The sequence below is a fragment of the Chlorocebus sabaeus genome, chromosome 11 (genome assembly GCF_047675955.1).
Source record: "Chlorocebus sabaeus isolate Y175 chromosome 11, mChlSab1.0.hap1, whole genome shotgun sequence".
Classification (NCBI taxonomy): domain Eukaryota; kingdom Metazoa; phylum Chordata; class Mammalia; order Primates; family Cercopithecidae; genus Chlorocebus; species Chlorocebus sabaeus.
Genome location: NC_132914.1, coordinates 125,316,180 through 125,331,058, shown reverse-complemented (window position 1 = coordinate 125,331,058; position 14,879 = coordinate 125,316,180). Strand labels below are relative to the sequence as shown.

The 14,879-nt window shown below is 39.9% G+C and overlaps 1 long non-coding RNA gene across 1 annotated transcript in view; it reads left to right on the top strand.

The window, feature by feature from the left end:
• Positions 1–14,609, top strand: part of LOC119620569 (uncharacterized) — a 31,142-nt gene extending 16,533 nt beyond the window's left edge. The window contains exons 3-4 of the long non-coding RNA XR_005237056.2: positions 13,725–13,852; positions 14,293–14,609. This is a non-coding gene — a long non-coding RNA (uncharacterized lncRNA). The remainder of the gene's footprint in view (positions 1–13,724; positions 13,853–14,292) is intronic.
• The last annotated feature ends 270 nt before the right edge of the window (positions 14,610–14,879 follow it).

Sequence of the window (14,879 nt, the reverse complement as noted above, 5' to 3'; positions counted from 1 at the left end):
CAGTAGAATATGTTTTGAATCATAAACAAATCATGAAGCCACTTTCCACTTTTTTAAAGATCCCTGTAAGGTATAGGAGATGTCTAAGGAAATATTAACATGCCATTGCGTTAATTCTCATTTAAAATTAAATCCAGACTGACACAAAATCGATGTATATAAATATTTAAATATTTTTAGAAAAATCTTTCTGCAAGATCATCAGCTCATGATGTACTAAAACATATATTTCACAATAATTTTCCAGAAATGTATCTCAAATTTGTTATAGCCTATAAAGTATTCTTAATTGCTCTAGTAACGGCTGCATCAGCAGAAAGATCCTTCTCAAAATTAAAAATTATCAAAAATCATTTGCATTTTCCAAAAGCAACTGACATCTCTTTCAATTATATAGATGGAAAATGAAATTGCCAAAAGTATAAATTTTGATGATCTAATAAGTGAATTTGCAAAAAGGCAACCAGAAGAATTTACGATCAATCAATATATCATCTTATCAAATATTTTTTTGTATTGTATGCTGTCATGACATCCTATTTTATTGACTGATTGATTTAATTGAAAACTAATAATTGTATGTGTTTTGGAGTACAATGTGAAGTTTGATCTATGTATACATTGTAGAAAGATTCAATCAAACCCATGAACATATCCATCACATTATCAACTTATAATTTTTTGTGGTGAGAACATTGAAAAGTTATTATTTTAACAATTTTGAAATATGCATGATTATTATCTGTGGTCATCATGCAATGTAATAGACCATTAAATCTATTCTTCCAGTCTAACTGAAACTCATACCCTTAGATCAGCATCTCTCCTTTCTTCATCCCTGCCCTGCCCCAGCCTCCGGCAACCACCTTTCTCCTCTCTCTTTATGAGGTCGACTTTTTTAGATTTCACATGTAAGTAAGGCAGTATTTGTTTTTCTGTGCCTGGCTTAATATCACTTAAAATAATGTTCTTTCCATCCATCCATGTTGTTATAAATGACACAATACCTTTTTATTAAAGGCTGTGTCATATTGCATACATATTGAGTATACATATCATATTTTAAATTTATTCATCCATGTGACACCTTTTTTTCCCTGAAATGGAGTCTCGCTGTGTTGCCCAGGCTGGAGTGCAGTAGCGTGATCTTGGTTCATTGCAATGTCTGCCTCCTGGGTTCAAGTGATTCTCCTGCCTCAGCCTCCCAAGTAGCTGGGATTACAGGCACCTGCCACCATGCCCGGCTAATTTTTGTATTTTTAGTGTTTTTAGAAGAGACAGGGTTTCAACATATTGGTCAGGCTAGTCTCGATCTCCTGACCTCACGTGATTTGCCCTCCTCAGCCTTACAAAGTACTTGGATTACAGGCATGAGTCACCACGCCTGGCCAACACCATATATATGTGTGTGTGTGCATATATATATATGTGTTTTACAGGTAATATGTTTTTAAAGGAAAGAGCTTTATATTTTAATATCTTTGGCTTCACTTTTCTCCCACTTTCTGTACAAGGAACTCTCAGCACCACAATGTGCATCTTAGAAATGGAGACTCATCATAGCTCTTGGACAGTGATTGAACCTGGGCTTCCAAAATGCAACAGGAGGCTCTCCAGTGTGAAGGCAGTGTCTCTGGCATACATGAGCTGCAACTGTCAACCACCCAAGACTTCAAAGCGCTTAGAAAACCACCCCCATGCTTTGCCTTGATCCCTTAAGAGGCATTGAACATCTATCCTCCAATTGCAGAATCCCTGCACCTTGAATCAAACCTGCGCACCCTCTCCCCTCCTTCTGCCTTTTTATTCTTCATCTTAGACATGTCAGTGGGAGAATGAGGTGCTGTGCCTATCCTGGGATAGAAATTTGTGGATAGGATCGTGAACAACTACATTTTGTTTCTCTCCCCTGTTAACTGAAATTTTACACAACGTGCTAAGAGTTTTATGCTTGAAACACAGGCCAGTTCTTTCTCTCTCCCTGGGTTAGCATTAACTAGTATCTTACTATGCCTGAGGATGTTTTAAGACAAACCTCCCCAACGACGCCTGAAAATCCCATCTTGAGTGATTAAATTTTCATATCTGTAAAAGCGAAATACTTCATAGTACCTATCTCATGGGGTTTTTGTTCAATTAAAGCACTATTGCAGGTGAGATGATGGATGATACCGTGTCTAGTATTTTCACTATTATACAATTATATGGCATTAGCCTGGCCATGCAAATACGTGTGTAAGCTCTGTGACTTCCCACTAGTGGCAAGTGAGTTCTTAAGAATGTTGCTTTCTTTTTGTGTCTTTGCTGGTGCAAATGGTTTCAAATGAAGATGGTCTAATCTAAAGCCTGCTGATTTCCATATCTATGAAATAAAAGGAAGAGCGAAAGTTTCTCTCTGAAATAGACTTGTATATAAACCATCAGCTCCTATGTTTTTGTTGTGTCCTATTTTTGCAATTCTCTTTCATATTGGGCAAAAAGTGGTTATTTTGTATTCTACACATTGGCATCCACTTCATGGCATTTATATATTTTGATACATGGAACATTTTATTTTTAAAATTATGGATGAATGAATTAAGCCTTTCTCATATCATGTCAAATTGCTTCACTTTTGGAAGAAAACAGGCAGAAGATGTTTGTGCCCTAACCCTTTGTGTCTTTGGAAGATTATAACACTCTCCTAGTTATACCGGAAGCCTCTCTGATGGATTCTGTATTATTATCATTATTAATTTTTAGTTCTTGATTTTTTGGGGATACATAGTAGGCATGTATATTTATGGAGTACCTGAGATATTTTGGTACAGGTATTTGTATGGATTATATATGTATATATATATTTTGAGACAGAGTCTCACTCTGTTGTCCAGGCTGGAGTGCAGTGGCATGATCTCGGCTCACTGCAACCTCCGCCTCCTGGGTTCAAGCGATTGCCCTGCCTCAGCCTCCTGAGTAGCTGAGACTATAGGAGTGTGCCACCACACCTAGCTAAATCTGCAATCTGCATGGATTCTTAAAGATGGAAGCAGAGACTGGATCCTTGTTCCCCAAACCCACTTGCCTTCCTTCCTGGTTATGTTTTATTTCCAGTCCCCATGAAGTTCACTGTGGTCATGGGACTGGTTTCCAGCCAGCGGCAGGGGAGCAGACATGGTGGCACTGCCTTCCTAGACCAACCTGTGTGAAGCTCCCATCCATGATCCTGCATGTTCCATCCTCCTCCACCTGCTCAGTGCCCAGCAACCCTGGAACCTCAGAAGCCATATGTTAGAATGAAGGAGCCAAAGATGGGAGAGCCTGTCCCCCAAACATCCCCTGGAGGAAAGTCACTCACCAAGGGTATTGGCTTTGAAATTTCTCAGTGGGAAATAAACTTCCCACCATATATATATATGTATATATCTATATCTATATCTATATATCTATATCTATGTCTATGGCTATGGCTATATGTATATATCTATATCTATGTCTGTATCTATATCTATGTCTATGTCTATGTCTATATCTATGTCTATATCTATATCTATGTCTATATCTATATCTATGTATATATCTATATCTATATCTATATATCTATATCTATGTCTATGTCTATGGCTATGGCTATATGTATATATCTATATCTATGTCTGTATCTATATCTATGTCTATGTCTATGTCTATATCTGTATCTATATCTATGTCTATATCTATGTCTATGTCTATATCTATGTCTATGTCTATATCTATATCTATATCTATGTCTATGTCTATATCTATATCTATATCTATGTCTATATCTATGTCTATATCTATATCTATGTCTATGTCTATATCTATGTCTATATCTATGTCTATGTCTATGTCTATATCTATGTCTATATCTATATCTATGTCTATGTCTATATCTATGTCTATGTCTATGTCTATATCTATGTCTATGTCTATATCTATATCTATGTCTATGTCTATATCTATGTCTATGTCTATGTCTATATCTATGTCTATATCTATATGTATGTCTATATCTATATCTATATCTATATCTATGTCTATGTCTATATCTATATCTATGTCTATATCTATGTCTATGTCTATATCTATATCTATATCTATGTCTATATCTATATCTATATCTATGTCTATGTCTATATCTATATCTATGTCTATGTCTATATCTATGTCTATGTCTATGTCTATATCTATGTCTATATCTATGTCTATGTCTATGTCTATATCTATATCTATGTCTATGTCTATGTCTATATCTATATCTATGTCTATGTCTATATCTATGTCTATGTCTATGTCTATATCTATGTCTATGTCTATATCTATGTCTATGTCTATGTCTATATCTATGTCTATATCTATATGTATGTCTATATCTATATCTATATCTATGTCTATGTCTATATCTATATCTATGTCTATATCTATGTCTATGTCTATATCTATATCTATATCTATGTCTATATCTATGTCTATGTCTATATCTATGTCTATGTCTATATCTATATCTATGTCTATATCTATGTCTATATCTATATCTATGTCTATGTCTATATCTATGTCTATGTCTATGTCTATATCTATGTCTATATCTATGTCTATGTCTATGTCTATATCTATGTCTATATCTATATCTATGTCTATGTCTATGTCTATGTCTATGTCTATGTCTATATCTATATCTATGTCTATATCTATGTCTATGTCTATATCTATGTCTATGTCTATATCTATGTCTATATCTATGTCTATGTCTATGTCTATATCTATGTCTATGTCTATGTCTATATCTATGTCTATATCTATGTCTATGTCTATGTCTATATCTATGTCTATATCTATGTCTATGTCTATGTCTATATCTATGTCTATGTCTATGTCTATGTCTATATCTATATCTATGTCTATATCTATGTCTATGTCTATATCTATGTCTATATCTATATCTATGTCTATATCTATGTCTATGTCTATATCTATATCTATATCTATATCTATGTCTATATCTATGTCTATGTCTATGTCTATATCTATGTCTATATCTATGTCTATGTCTATATCTATATCTATATCTATATCTATGTCTATATCTATGTCTATGTCTATATCTATGTCTATGTCTATATCTATATCTATGTCTATATCTATGTCTATGTCTATGTCTATATCTATGTCTATATCTATGTCTATGTCTATATCTATGTCTATGTCTATATCTATATCTATATCTATATCTATATCTATGTCTATGTCTATATCTATGTCTATATCTATATCTATGTCTATATCTATATCTATATCTATATCTATGTCTACATCTATGTCTATGTCTATGTCTATATCTATATCTATGTCTATGTCTATATCTATGTCTATGTCTATGTCTATATCTATGTCTATGTCTATATCTATGTCTATGTCTATGTCTATATCTATGTCTATATCTATGTCTATGTCTATATCTATGTCTATATCTATATCTATGTCTATGTCTATATCTATGTCTATGTCTATGTCTATGTCTATATCTATATCTATGTCTATATCTATGTCTATGTCTATATCTATGTCTATGTCTATGTCTATGTCTATGTCTATGTCTATATCTATATCTATGTCTATGTCTATATCTATGTCTATGTCTATGTCTATATCTATGTCTATATCTATGTCTATGTCTATATCTATGTCTATGTCTATATCTATGTCTATATCTATGTCTATGTCTATATCTATGTCTATGTCTATGTCTATATCTATGTCTATATCTATGTCTATGTCTATATCTATGTCTATGTCTATGTCTATGTCTATATCTATGTCTATGTCTATATCTATGTCTATGTCTATGTCTATGTCTATGTCTATATCTATGTCTATGTCTATGTCTATGTCTATGTCTATATCTATGTCTATATCTATGTCTATGTCTATATCTATGTCTATGTCTATGTCTATGTCTATGTCTATGTCTATATCTATGTCTATGTCTATGTCTATATCTATGTCTATATCTATGTCTATGTCTATATCTATGTCTATATCTATATCTATGTCTATGTCTATATCTATGTCTATGTCTATGTCTATATCTATATCTATGTCTATATCTATGTCTATGTCTATATCTATGTCTATGTCTATGTCTATGTCTATGTCTATATCTATATCTATGTCTATGTCTATATCTATGTCTATGTCTATGTCTATGTCTATATCTATATCTATGTCTATATCTATGTCTATGTCTATGTCTATATCTATATCTATGTCTATATCTATGTCTATGTCTATATCTATGTCTATGTCTATATCTATGTCTATGTCTATGTCTATGTCTATATCTATATCTATATCTATATCTATATCTATATGTCTATATCTATGTCTATATCTATATCTATATCTATATCTATATCTATATCTATATGTCTATATCTATGTCTATATCTGGTTTTGATTGTTTGTCTCATTTTACAGAATTGGAACCAAGGCTTTGGTTTCTAAGTAATAGAGACTCTTTTTTTTTTTTTTTTTTTGAGACGGAGTCTTGCTCTGTTGCCCAAGCTGGAGTGCAGTGGAGCGATCTCAGCTCACTGCAAGCTCCACCTCCCGGGTTCAAGCAATTCTCCTGCCTCAGCCTCCCGAATAGCTGGGACTACAGGCGCCTGCCACCAGGCCCGGCTAATTTTTTGTGTTTTTTAGTAGAGACAGGGTTTCACCGTGTTAGCCAGGATGGTCTCGATCTCCTGACCTCGTGATCTGCCCGCCTCGGCCTCCCAAAGTGCTGTGATTACAGGCTTGAGCCACCGCATCCGGCCGTAATGGAGACTCTTTCAGTTCAGTTGCTGACTCTGATTCTTTTGGCCAGCACACCAATTGTTTCTTAACGTTTTCTCCTATCAGTTCCAAAAAGTGATCAGTGGGATGATTAAGGGATGCCGGGAGCACCGGAAACATTTCAATCATTATCCCTCGCTGATGCTGCAAACAGACACAGTGGTGGGGAGGCATTTGGGAGTGTTATGTCTCAAGTGATCATCTCCATTGGGTTTTGGCCACGGGATCCCAGCACTGGGTTGAAACAGAGTAGGCACTTACACAGCATACTGTGAATCAAAAATTGACCTGGCATCTACACTGTCAGAGAATTTTTATCAAACACTTGGGAAGTATTTTTTCAGCTGTTTGCTAAGGGGAAAGCCTTCTTTTGCTTGACTTTTCAGGGATTCTCTGGAACCAGCTCAAATGATTATTTTTTTCTTTTACCTAAAATGGCAAGACTTTAAATAGATATTTCCTTTAATAATATATTACCTATTAAAAAAAATGATGCCATATGGCCGGGCATGGCGGCTCATGCCTGTAATCCCAGCACTTTGGGAGGCCAAGGCAGGTGGACCACTTGAGCTCAGGAATTCAGGGTCAGCCTGGCCAACATGGTTAAACTCTGTCTCTACAGTAAGTACAGAAAATTAGCCAGGCATGGTGGCACGCACCTGTAGTACTGGCTACTTGAGAGGCCAAGGCAGGAAATCCGCTTGAGTCTGGGAGGGGGAGGTTGCAGCGAGCTAAGATTGTGCCATCGTACTCCAACCTGGCTGTTGGGAGTAAAATCCTGTCTCAAAAAAAGAAAGAAAGAAAGAAAGAAAAAAGATATCTTATGGATGAATAGATTTAAGATTTAAAATGTGATATGTACGCACTTTTTTTAACCTAAAATATCAAAGAACATGCAAGTTAATAGAAAAAAAATGCAGGTTTGGATGATCATGTTATTAGAAAGGAATGCTTAGTATCTTCTATGCAACTGTAGAGATACAAACCCTAGATCTTATCTCTGCATAGAGAACTAGGGACACCCCCTGCCCCCACCTCCATCTCTCAAACGAGCACAAACTCTGCAAGGCATCCAGACTCCTGTGCTATGATGTTGCTCTGGGCTTGCTTCGTTTCTTTCCATTTCTGGTTTACACAGAGGGGAGCAACTCAATTTATCATCTCTTGGGCCAAAGCATCCATTTGCGGCTATCTATTTATAGACACGCCTAGCAGTATCCTAGGCCTGGCTGATTCTGGAGGAAACTGAGTGATAACAGCCAAAGAGTCCCCAAAGAACTGCTCAGTCCCTCTGTGCACGCCCAGCAGAAGCGTGTCTCCCCTCTTCCATCTATACAAAAATAGGCCCTGTGAGACTCTTTCCCATTAGGTTGGGTTTTGTGGACGATAATATAGCCCACAACATAAGCTATATTATCAGAAGAACTTTGGGTTTTAGAGGAGATGTCTTAATATTTCTTAACCTTGAGAACACCCCTCCTGGAGAAATGAACATTCAAAGCTAATTCCCCAGAGAGTTTCTGGCTTTCCAAGAACTTTGGGAAAAACAGGAAACGTTATCACTGTTGATTCACCAGGCAGAGCCATCTTCTGCAGTTGACGGTCCTAAATGGCCAACCCTCTCCTGAATAGAAATGGCTTCAGGCTGTTTTCATGTATATAACTAAAATTATACTCTGGGGAATAACTTCTAGTTATTGTTTTATTGCCTATTTTCCTTATCATTGCAGCAGAAACACAGCTGTCTGTTCATTGCTTCAGGAGATTATGGAACAGGGAGGAAAACAGAGGTGCCTTCAACTCTTCATAACATGCATGGTTAAAGAGTCTAGGGCAAGCTTAGCCAACCCATGGCCCAACACAAATTCGTAAACTTTTTTAAAACATTATGACATTTTTTTTTTTTTTTAGCTCATTGGCTATGGTTGGTGTTAGTATATGTTATGTGTGGCCCCCCAAAATTCTCGTTCCATTATGGCCCAGAGAAGCCAAAAGATTGGACACCCCTGGTCTAGGGCTTAGGAGACCCTAACAATATGAGTAGCCAACACTTGCAAAGTGCTGGGCACAACTCTAAGCTCTTTATGTTTATTAACTAATCACATTTTCACAACCTTCTAAAAGAAGTACTCTTACTATGTGGAAGTAGACAAAGACCAAAGACACAGGTCCTTCATCCAGATCTTACTAAAACAAAGGAGTCAGCCACCATGGTTCATGTTGGGCAGAGATGCAAAGGCAGGCAGACGAGAGGGAAAGATTTATAGAGGAAAAAAAGGAAGACTTCTGGTGTGCCCAGATTGGAGGCTGCCAGCCTGCAAAGCTAGGTGTGGGATATAATTAGAAGCAGCACATATTCCAGGATTATTCTAGGGCCCATATTTGGCTGCCTCTGGTTGATCTTGAGTAGAAAGTGAGGGCAAACATGACCAAGTCCTGACTATCCTGCACTGATTGCTGAGACTGGAGCTTGCTTTCCTGGGCTGGTCTTTGCAGAGGAAGTGGGTCACCATTCTAATGTCATATGTGGTCTTGCCACTGTCCATTTTTATATTCAGTCTTCCACCCTATCATCCTCATACTGCAGATGAAATTGACACGGAGAGGGAGAAAGGAACTTGCTCAAGTTTGCACAGCTGGTAGCTGCCCAGCTAGGACCTGAGCACAGGCAACCCTGTATCAAAGCTGGAGTTCTGAGGGATGGCACTGCCCCATCTCCAGATAACCCAGCAGCTGCTGACGGATACCCCCATTCACCTGATCGGATACTGGAATCATAATCTGTTGTTTGCTGTTTAATAATCATGATGTGCATAAATGAGGGTGCTGATAAAGGTTGCGTGGCTTGTAATAAACAAGGAGCTGATTCCAGGCTGCTTAGGATTATTCGTTGTGAAGAGGATGATGTGTGTGCATTAACTTTGCTTGTCGCTGGCTCAATCTGGTCTAATGGCAAAGCAATTTCGCCATAGACATGGAGGCATCCTGGCAAAGCCTGAGCCTCTTTACTCTAAGTGCATTAGAGCCCTGTCTGTGCCTTTGTTAAACAAACAACCTCCATCCTCACTAAGCCATGATTTACATACCTAAAAATTCAATAGTGCACATACATAAGCATTAGAAATCCCACAAAAGTACCCTCCAGGCTTCTGTCAAGCTCAGTCACGTTTTTATAATGGTGCCTTCAGTAAAGGATTGTGCGTCTTATTTTTGCAGCATGTTTTTAAGTTTGTTGACATCAAAGTGGTTTTAAAGGCAATTCTTAATATTCTTTTCCTCTCCTTTTAAATGTGTTTTTTCAATCACATCTTCCCACTGAATCGGTAAACATCGAAGCTTTCTGACGAGGCCACTTAATTATCAGCTGCACTGGTTGGAAACGCTCCTTTATCAGCACAGAGCCCGATTCTTTTGTGCGGGCAGTGAGGGTCCCCGAAAAGGCTGCTGCTCCTGTGTTAATTACTGTTCGGAACCAACTCTTAGACCATGCAATTATTTCAGTGCTTCTGAAGGCTTGCCTGTTATTGTGGCTGGATTATGTTGGCATTAAATTGCTGTCCCATCAGCCCACCAATCCTCCAAAGAGATTGTGCTTGAGACTCAAGAAGCGATAAGCAAATAAGTGACTTTCTGTGAGTGTACACGAGCTGCCTGCATCCAGGCTCCTGAGGAACAATAACATCGGAGTGCTCTGTGTGTTCATCCCTTCAACGGCAATGGGGTAACTTGGTGCCTGCAACCACCAGGACAAATGCAACGCATGGGAGGCCTGCCCCAGGGGAGGCCTTAGAAGTTAAGCTCTTGAGGTCATTCAGAGCTGATGGTTTTTCTGATTTGGGAATTGGAAAGCTAAGAGACACAGGAGAGAGAGAGAGAGAGAGAGAGAGAGAGAGAGAGAGTGAAAACTAAATGTGTTCCCTGATTCAGTGCTGAGGAAGGGAATTCATAAGAAGTAAAATCTGAAGGATCAAGAGAGAAGCACGCTGGGCTTCTCTCTTGATGGCTCACGCCTGTAATCCCAGCACTTCGGGAGGCTGAGGTGGGAGGATTTCTTGAGAGCAGGAGTTCACAACCAGCCTGGGCAACATGGTGAGATCCTGTCTCTACAAAAAATAAAAAAATTAGCTGGGCATGGTGGTGTGTGACTATGGTCAGGAGGCTGAAGTAGGAGGATTGCTTGAACTGGGATCATGCCACTGCACTCCAGCCTGGGTGACAGAGTGAGACCCTGTCGAGAGAGAGAGAGAGAGAGACAGAGAGACAGAGAGAGAAATAACAGGAACATTGTGAAACTGCAAAGGATATGTTATTTTTTTCCCCTTTCTTTTTTTCAGTATTTCCTAATGGTTTGGCAGTAACATGAACTATTTGTCTGGTTAAAAAAAAAAAAAAAGATTAAAATGAAATCTCTCTTGTGTCACGTTACATCCCTATCATCCTTACCAACCACTCTTCCCTTTTCCACTCTCTTGGGGCCCTGGGGAGGGTCCCTTCATCTTCACGGCTGCTGCCTCATGGTCATAAGGGGGCTGAAGAGTCCCCTCGCCATAACTGAGTCACACAGAGAAAAGAAATGGGGGAGAACCCATAGGTTTCCCTGTTCCCTGGAGTTCTCTCCCAGAAGCTTCCTGGCAACTGTCCAGTTTATACCCTTAGGTCCCTTGACCGCCCCAGCAGCGCAGGAAGCCAGGGCGGTGAGGGCCCAACAAAGGGGACCAGTCTGAAAGGTGGATGTTCACAGATAGCGTCCACATGCGGCTGCTGAGTGTGGAGTCTGGAGATAAGGGTTGACTGCAGTTGACACAACAAGTGTTGGCCGCCACCCTCACTATTCCCTCATTTAGAGCCCCCCAAACCCAGGTTCCCCCCTCCAGTGTGGACTCAGCCCTCCCTCCTGTGCCCACATTCACATGGAACCTCCATCCCTCAGCTTCTGGCGCCCAAGGCAAAGGCCTGAGGAGCACAGTCATTTCACGTGACTCTGATATTTATATGATGCTGATTGTGTAGCTTTGTGTTTTTTCTTTTCTTTTTTTTTTTTTTTGGACAGGGTCTTGCTCTGTTGCCCAGGCTGAAGTGCAGTGGTACAATCATGGCTCACTGGAGACTTGAACTCCTGTCTCAAATGATCCTCCTAGCTCATCCTCCTGAGTAGCTGGGACTTCAGGTGTGCACCACCACACTCAGCTAATTTTTGTATTTTGTTGTAGAGAGTGGATTTCACCCTGTTGTCCAGGCTGGTCTTGAACTTCTGGCCTCATTTATCCACCTGCCTTGACCTCCCAGAATGCTGGGATGACAGGCATGAGCCACTGTGCCTGGCCAATTGTATGGTTTTTGATGAGCCCACAGAAGACTCTTCAGAAGACCTTGGGGTTTTAGACGAGATTCCTTAAATTCTGTTTTTTTAATGTAAACCCCTCCCAGATTAATGAACATTCAAAACTACTTCCCCAGGGACTTTATGGCTTTCCAAGAACTTTGGGAAAAAGAGGAAGAGTTGCCACTGTTTTGATTGACCAAGAAGCACTGTCTTCTGCAGGTGACCGTCCCGACAGGCCATCCTCATCCCTGTGGGCTCAGGCTTATGCTCAGATGCCTGGCATCGCACCATTGGCAGCTGCCTGCCCTCAACACTGCCCTGGCTGGATTTCCGCTTTAGAAGCAAATGCAGCATCTGCAGGAACGGGAAGGAAAGTAACACAAATGACTCTGACATATCTCACAGTGACCTCAGGGATGCTTCATTCCTGGTGGGGTCAATGGACAGAGAATCTTGGGTGCAGAGGAAGGATCACTAGAGTCACAGCTGATGTTGGGCTTGGATTCTACAAACAGCACAGAGGGAGAAACTGAGATGGTCAAAATAACTGAATAAAACTGAGTAAACCCAACAGAAGAGTCATCCTTCTCAGGTGGATGCACAGCTGCTAATATTTGTTGTAGGCACAGGTTGAGGGCACATGCTGTATGAAAAATACAAATCTTTAAATATTAGAATAACACAATACAGAGAATGATGCTACCAGCAGGAGAGACCCCAGAAACTGCAGCCAAATGTAGATGTCTCATCCCACTCCCCAGGGCAGAAGACTGAGCATTAATGAAATTATGCATTTCTTGTTCTAAGTTCTCTCTCCAGTTGAGCCATAAGTACTTAAGTTATATTTGGTTGAGAGTAACGTTGTTCCATTGGATGGTGTATTAGTCTGTTCTCCCGCTACTATAAAGATACTATCCAATATTGGGTAATTTATAAACAAAGGAGGTGTAATTGACTTGCAGTTCTTCATGGCTGAGGAGGCCACAGGAAACTAAAAATCATGGAAGAAGGGGAAGCAGGCACATCTTACATGGCGGCAGGCGAGAGAGAGAGAAAGAGAGAGAGAGTAAACGCATGAAGGAGGAACTGTCAAACACTTGTAAAACCATCAGATCTTGTGAGAACTCACTCAGTCTCACAAGAACAGCATGGGGGAAACCGCCCCTGTGATCATGTAATCTCCCACCAGGTCTCTCCCGCAACTCCTGGGGATTACAATTCAAGATGAGATTTGGGTGGGGACACAAAGCCTAACCATGTCAGATGGATTGGGGAAGAATTTTAACAAAAACCAACCAAGAAACCAACAAACTGAGCAGGAGCTGTGAGTGGGAGGCGGAGGACCCTCACTCCAATTTACTAAAATCATAGAACAGCAGATCCAAAGAAGGTGTCAGGGTCCTTTTGCTCAGTCCCGCCACCCCCACCTTGACCTGAGATTCTATCCCCAACAGCCCTTTCCAGAGCATGAAGATTTTGCAAAGTGGAGAGAATTATACAAAATCACTTGATGATAAATACTGGAGGTGGCTGAAATAACTCTTGTGTATTCTTTGTTTTTAAGGAGCTGCTTTAGGATGAAAGATGAGGCTTGCTTTTTCTTTCTCCTAGAAGTCAGCATTTTACATGATTCTGGGAGGGAAGAAAGGAGACAGGAACCAAGGAGCCTGAGTGGGGATTTGCCTACCGCTGGTAAGGCCCTGCCTCCACTCTGAGCTGTTGCCAGGCCATGAGCGAGCCTGCTGTGCTTATGCAACACGTTGAAAGGTGTTTGGTTTCTCATCTGCACCCGTTCATCCCATCTCACCTGGACCCTTTCTCATCCCAGGGGCTGGCCATATGCTGTGTTATGACTCAGGGCAGGAATGTTGCAGCAGAGAGAAAGGAGTTTTTTTTGATTTTTAAAATTTGGGGAAGGAACAGTGAATCGTCAGAGCACTAGAAAAATGTTTATTAGGAGCCACAATTCCTGCCTCAAAAAAATAGAAAAGAATTTATTCTGTTGGAGGTAACAGTGAAATAGATTGGTGAGAAGAATTGGGAGAATATGATGAGCAGGACTGAGGGGCACTAGTTCTAAAGGACCCCAGGAAAAGGGTGCAAATGCCTCCCCTTCCCTTGTTTATTCCTAGGGCAGCGACACTCCCGTAAAGAAGGCTTTTCAGAGGGAGAGTTGGAAGGAGCCCTAAGGGAGTCTTCCTCACCCAGGAAGTCTTCCTCACTGGGTGAGCCCCAACCTGCTGGACCTGAACAGAATTCGCCCAACAGGGGATCCTGATTGACTGAGGTCTGCTAATTCCAATTCATCTATGCCAAATTCTCCCAGAATGTCTTCATCATCACTGAATCCCTTTCCACCGACACAATGCCTGGAAGAACATAAACACTGGGAGGATAAATATCAATGAAATAATAATAAAATAAACTTTCTTTGGTGGCCAGAGGGAAAGAGAACGCCTACCCATTTCCCCCCAACCCTGCCACCCCTTGCAGGATTTCTTTTAGAAAACTAGTATTTGTAAATTATTTTCCTGCCTATTGGAGATGTGTGCCAACCTTTTTAAAGGCCAAGTGAGCCTCTTTGTTTAACTACTCTAGGCATGAGTCTTGGAGGGGTTGTGGTCATCTTTTTGGGATCTGAACATTCATTCACAGCTGTCACCTTGTGTCCTGGTATCTGAGGGTATTGACCTAGGTGCATGGCTGCCAGAAGCAACTT